We start from the raw sequence: 6,094 nt of genomic DNA, 5'->3' as shown, positions 1-6,094 counted from the left end.
AATATCTCATCAAAGTCCACACCCTTCTCTTGCTTAAACCCTTGAATGACCAAACGGGGCCTTGTACCTAGGCACATCATCACAGAGATATGGCCATATGAAGGTTATCCCATACATCTTTCTCTAGCCACTATGAAATTCCCAATGAGCCAGTTGAGAATTATTGAAACAAATTGACACTGCAGTAATGCATCCTTCTACATCCATGGCATACACCTTTTCCTCTAAATCAAAGCATCCTTGCCATTGTCCTAATTATCATCCTATACACATCCTTGAAGAAGTTGAATTGGTTTTTCCTCCACGTGCTTGCTGACCTCGCTGCTTCTTTGATTCTCTTGGACAGGCCGTGGACAATGGTGGAATCTCCTATTTCTTGTCCTCTAGGAGCCTCTTCATATGGTAAGCTTCTAGCAGTTCTTCCTCAATTACTTCATCATGCGTCTTATGTGACTGTTCCTAGACCATGACACCCAAAGTTTCCCTTGAGGCACCTTTTGTAGCATGCACCATAACCACCTATGCATATCCCCCTTCAATCGTGGTACTTCTCTCGAGTCGTCTCCCGACTGCTTCTTCATCAGGTCCTCTTTCTTACTACTCACCAACTAAGTGTTTGCCATCCTCTCTAGGCACGACCTTGTAAAGGGAAGGGGGCAAACTTGACCTGATGAGCCAGAGAAATCCCCTCAAAGAATTTGACCTCGATGAAATCTGGACTATCTTGTGCTCCTAGAGTATCCATGCATGTTTGCAATCCGATCCCGTAGGAGTAAGCCCAATGTTGCAACCAACCTCTCCACTAAGTCACCAAGGTGGTAGGTTTGGGAAGTCCACCCGAACCGGGACTTCCCTAAACAAAGCGAGTAGATACATGCTTAACATCAACCTTTTTTTTCGGGTTGCTTCTCCTTAGGACAAGTCTTCTTGTTTTTGGCCCTTGGGACCTTATCCTCAAGCGAGGGCTTAGCTTTGGAGGGGGCCTTAGCCTTTAGTGGAGGGGTTTCCTCTACCTTTGGAGGGGGCCCTAGCCTTTAGTGTAGGGGCTTCCTTTGGATGGGGTCTTAGCCTTCAGTGGAGGGGCTAACCCTAATGGGGCCTTTATCTTGTCCAACTAGCTCCCCAGCTAGAGGAAACTCATGGTACACCATGACAGCACCGAGATACCTTAGCTAGTGGAGGTCAGTCTTGACCTTGCTTACCCCCTTTTGTTCCTCAAGTGCCCTTAGTATATAAATCATATTAAGGGGGACTATACCCCTTAGCGCCTTAGAGTCGTAAGTAGCCATTTGTGTTCCTATCTTTTTGACTGAGTCTATGGTGGTTGCAAGGATGTGCATCCAATTATGCGAGAACTTGGATTCTGGCAGCGGAGCATACCAGTGCTCATCCCAATCCTCTCTTGCATCCTTCTTGTTATAGGCTTGGAACACATTTACTGCGTTAGTTTATTGGGTAGTGTCGGATTCAATTGTGAAGAGTTAGCGGGACATGGGGTGGGCGGATGGGGTTCCCTCTTAACAAGGTTGCAACATGCATTTTTACCTCCATGGATAGGAATGTGGCTATGTCAGTTGCCACATCTCAAAGTTGGGTAATTGGCTCTTGGCCTATTGATGTTGGCTTTTCAAAGCTATAGAAGGACATATGGTGCTATTCTATAGACTAATTCCATGTGGGTTCCTCCGTGGGTACACTAGAATATATAGTTCATCCTAGTGATGTAATGGATTACATAGCTGGATTGATATGGGAGACTCTTATATCATGAGAAGTCACTTGTTGAAGGGGCATGGTCTAGTTCCTCCCACTCACTTGGTGTCTCCTCAATTAGGAGTAATTCGGTTCACTTGGCTCATAGGAGTAATCCGGGGTCGTGTGGTAGAGGCAATGGAAGGTTTTGAGCCCTATATTGGCCTTGGTGGATAGGAGGGGCTCTTGGTGGGTAGGAGGGGCTCCTTGAATGGTCAATTATTCCTAATTGGACGGATTTGTTGGTGCAAGCAAGGTCAGGGGTGGCCTTTGTTGGTACATTTGCTAGGGGATAGCCTTAGAACAAAGTAACTAAGGCTAAAGAGGCTCAAAGTAATAGAGCACAATGAATAGAAGCAATCCAAGAACAATTCCATAAGAGAGAGCTTCTGTAAATAGGCCAAAGTACATTATCTATCCATCCACATGTCACTATCTCAATTATCCTATCTTCTCAGTCTATTCAACATGTCTCACAACTTCCTCATCCAATCACATATTCCCTTCTCTTCTACTACTCTTTTGCCCTCTCTATCATCACTTATTTCAACACCCCCCCTTGATGCTAGGCCGATCATGCCCAAATATCTATGTCACCAAAGTGTGAAATTATAATGAGAATTCCCCCCCCCTTAGTCCCTTGTCAGGCTCATTAGCCAGTGGTGTAACTAGGATGTGGGAAATTTCCATACTCTTGTGGGATACTCCTCATAAGGTAAGATGCTTCAATTGCATCCTTGCCTACATCATGAATGCCTTTTCATTGCTAGTTTCCCATTCATCTTTTAGATTTTCTTGTGTGTTGCATCCCTTGATTAATCCCCACAAATTCGTGCACATGAGTAAATACATTATTTTAGATTGCCATGTATGGAATTTGACTCATGTGAACTAATCTATTGCCTTCATGTGAAGTCATTAGAGTGGTCCTACCAATCTTTATTATTTGGTAGTGTCTAACTCTTTTACAAAGAGATCTCCACAACCATATAAATGCATGTTGTTGCACAAAAAATTCAGAAAAGCCTTGTTGTTTTGCATGACTATAATGCTAGCTCTTGGACTTACTCTTCGGTTTTGTTGTGGTTCTCTTCACCTTCAGCCTCTTGTGATTCACACATTCATAAGAAGGTGGAATCATGTAGAAAGCTTAGTCCTTAGAAGAGAAATACCTTAGAAGAGACCAAAAAATAAAAGTGCCAAATGTCTCAAGGGTGGAGCTTTGGCAAAGTAGAAAGGAAAAAAATGCAGGTCATGAACATCACCAAGCATAGATCTTGGGCTAGTCCAAGTTGATGTTGCTATGTCCTTACTCAAGAATGGAACAGCCTGGCTGAGAGAGGTGTGCTTAACAATCGAGGCCATCTGGGTAGCTTTGGGATGTTCCAACTTAGGCTTGGAAAAAAATTTGGTCAATCCCAGGTGGATCATGAAGAATGAAAAGAGCCAGTCCTTAAGATGAAGAACTACTCCTAAACAAACGGACTACTCACAGGCAACTTGTCTGGGATGACAACGGAGCCTTGTATAGTCGTTTATGTAAGGCTTGGTTGGCCAGTTTATGTAAATCTTGGTTGATCTCAAGGCAGCTAATAGAGGACTACGAGTCTACCATAGTAGGCAACAAGTAGGTAGCTCTAAGGTAGAGGATGTGTAGCATTGAGATCGTCACTTTTCAACATATAAAAGTAATGGTGGATTGCATATGATTACACATTAGATTTTGCTTTTGGGAGAGGCAAACAAGTTCGCTAATCAAACAACAAGCAGCAACATTTGTAAAGCAAGAAGCACTTACAACAAGCAATGCAATGTAACATTTGTAAAGCAAGATGCAAGAAGCACTTAATGCAATGTAACATAGAGGTGGTAGAGAAGGACGCTGAAGATGATGAAGATAGACGATAGAAGGATTTGATATGAAAAAGAGAAACTAAGGCTAAGGAGGCTCAAAGTAATGGAGCATAGCGAGTAGAAGCAGAACAAGCACAATTCCATTACAGAGACCCTCTTTAAATAGGCCAGAGTACATTATCTATCCATCCACATATCACTATCTCAATCATCCTATCTTCTAAGTCCAATCGACATCTCTTACAACTTCCTCATCCAATCACATATTCTTTTCTCTTCTACTACTCTTCTACCCTCTCTAGAATCACTTATTTCAACACTCATGGCAGTGACACTCGGATGTCTCATGGTTTCCCCATTGAGCGCAATGGGCATAGTAGAGTGTTAGCCTAGCCCTAAGGCATGGTGCACTCATTAGTCGGATGGTTGTCCGTGCAAATACCATACCATACGTTGTCTCGTCTAGGTGAGGATTATCTGAGCCTTCCCTTGTCAGTCCCCCTTTAGTCGTTGGCTCAACCAATTCAAAAGGTTGGTGGCGACCTCAACTATTTTTACACCCTTGGTGGGCGGACTTGCCTCCTTGTCTTCACCTGCACTAATAGTTTTACTAGTGTGGGACACATTAGATGAATCCGCCCTTGTCTTTTCTAGTTGGGTCTTCTCTTTCATGTTGTCATCTAAGCACCTAGCAGTCTTGTTGCACAACTCAAATGATGTGGGACTCATGGAAAAGAGATGGTCATGAAGTTGTGAATCCCATAGTCCAATGAGGAAGCATGGATGTAACTGCTCTCTCTCTCTCTCTCTCTCTCTCTCTCTCTCTCTCTCTCTCTCTCTCTCTCTCTCTCTCTCTCTCTCTCTCATTTGCTTTTGCATCGATTGGCATGTTGAGTCATGCTTTCTAAAATGTGCGCTCCGCTTGTATTTCTATGCTTTCATCCATTATTGTTTTTAGATGTTATAACTCTTCATTGGATTGTCTATTGGCATTTTCTAGTGGTAGTACAAAATCACAAACGGAATATCCTTATACAAAATGCTCTATTAATCAAGCTATTGAGGATGAAGGTTTGTTTTCAACTTGTTTCTTTGAGTTTACAAATGCTCCAAACACGTTGCCTTCTTTTGCTTTTTAAGATGCTTCAGTTTTGGGTTGGATTATCTTTGACAGACTAAGAAGGAGCTCGTTGTTGAGAACTTGTTACCCCATAGAAATCCACGCATCTCCTAACTTTACAGTATCCAAAGGCATCCATTGTTTGATCCATGGCATCTCTCCAATCTAAATTTTTTACAACCTCCTCAAAACTTAAGGGCTTAACATGTTGCACTTTGCTAACGATGTATGCATAGTGCATCCTCATAAATCCATTGTAAGTCAATCTATCAACGAGATGTCTCACCATGGCATCCATAGCATCCATTTCTTGATCCATGGCATCTCTCCAAACTGAATTTTTTACAGCCTCTTTAAAACTTGAGGGCTCAACATGTTGCACTTTGCTAATGTATGCATAGTGCCTCCTCATAAATCATTTTAAGTCAATCCATTGTAAGTCAATCTATCAACTGGATGTCTCACCCTTTTCGATCTTCTTAAGGGCTATGTATTTGCCATTCACTTTCTAGCATGTGGCAGAACATACTTTGAAGCATGCTTGGTCTCTTGAGCCTTCAGAAGCTGTAAATCACTCTCTTCGTCACAATTTGCATCCTTAACACTCTCTTCCACTTCAATTTTTGCTTGCCTTTATCCACATGCTTACTCCCCCTAAATCGACCACTCCATGGGCTCACACTATCAACAATTTTCTCATGTTATGCTGGCCCTGGCATCACTTTACTTGATCTCTCATCCTCTTGTGAGACTCGCAAAGCGGGAGTTTAAGTTTTTGATTCTTGTAATATGATCTCAAAGAGACTGAGTATCTTTCTACCTAACCTCATATAGCTGGTTGATAGGGATCCATTTGGGACCCCACTATGAATGACTTTCTAAGTGTATCCTAGTTAACTTTCTCTTCAGGGTTTAGCACCCTATACCATAGACCTACCTTGCCATCGGGGCTTAATACAAATGTATTGACCTTATCCAAGTCACCTATGTCTCTGAAGATCTTGCAAATTTCCACATGGAACACTGGATCTCCTTCTCCTAGGAATTCCGTAATAAGCTTGGAGATGGTGACTGGTTTACTCCTTGAAGAGTCGGTATCCCTTTCAGCAAAGGTTGGTGGCGCAACCCCCTTTCTTAATGCTTGTGCTACAATCTTCATAGCCTCATCAGTGAGCCCCATTTGTGGCATAGGAGAATTTGCTGGTGGGGCAGACACAGTGCCATAGTTAGGTGGCACTAGAAGTGGATTATAAAAAGTCCTTGGCCTAGTTGGCTGTGCAAACATGGCATTAGTGGGTCTTGGCCCACACACCCCTAGAATAGGCACTCACTGCTGTGAGCTTGGCCTTACTGGATGCACCAATGATG

Source organism: Dipteris shenzhenensis, chromosome 14 (assembly GCF_047967505.1).
Source record: "Dipteris shenzhenensis isolate YYH24624 ecotype China chromosome 14, Dip_SZ_1.0, whole genome shotgun sequence".
In the NCBI taxonomy this organism is placed as follows: Eukaryota; Viridiplantae; Streptophyta; class Polypodiopsida; order Gleicheniales; family Dipteridaceae; genus Dipteris; species Dipteris shenzhenensis.
Note: the sequence above shows the minus strand (reverse complement) of the source record.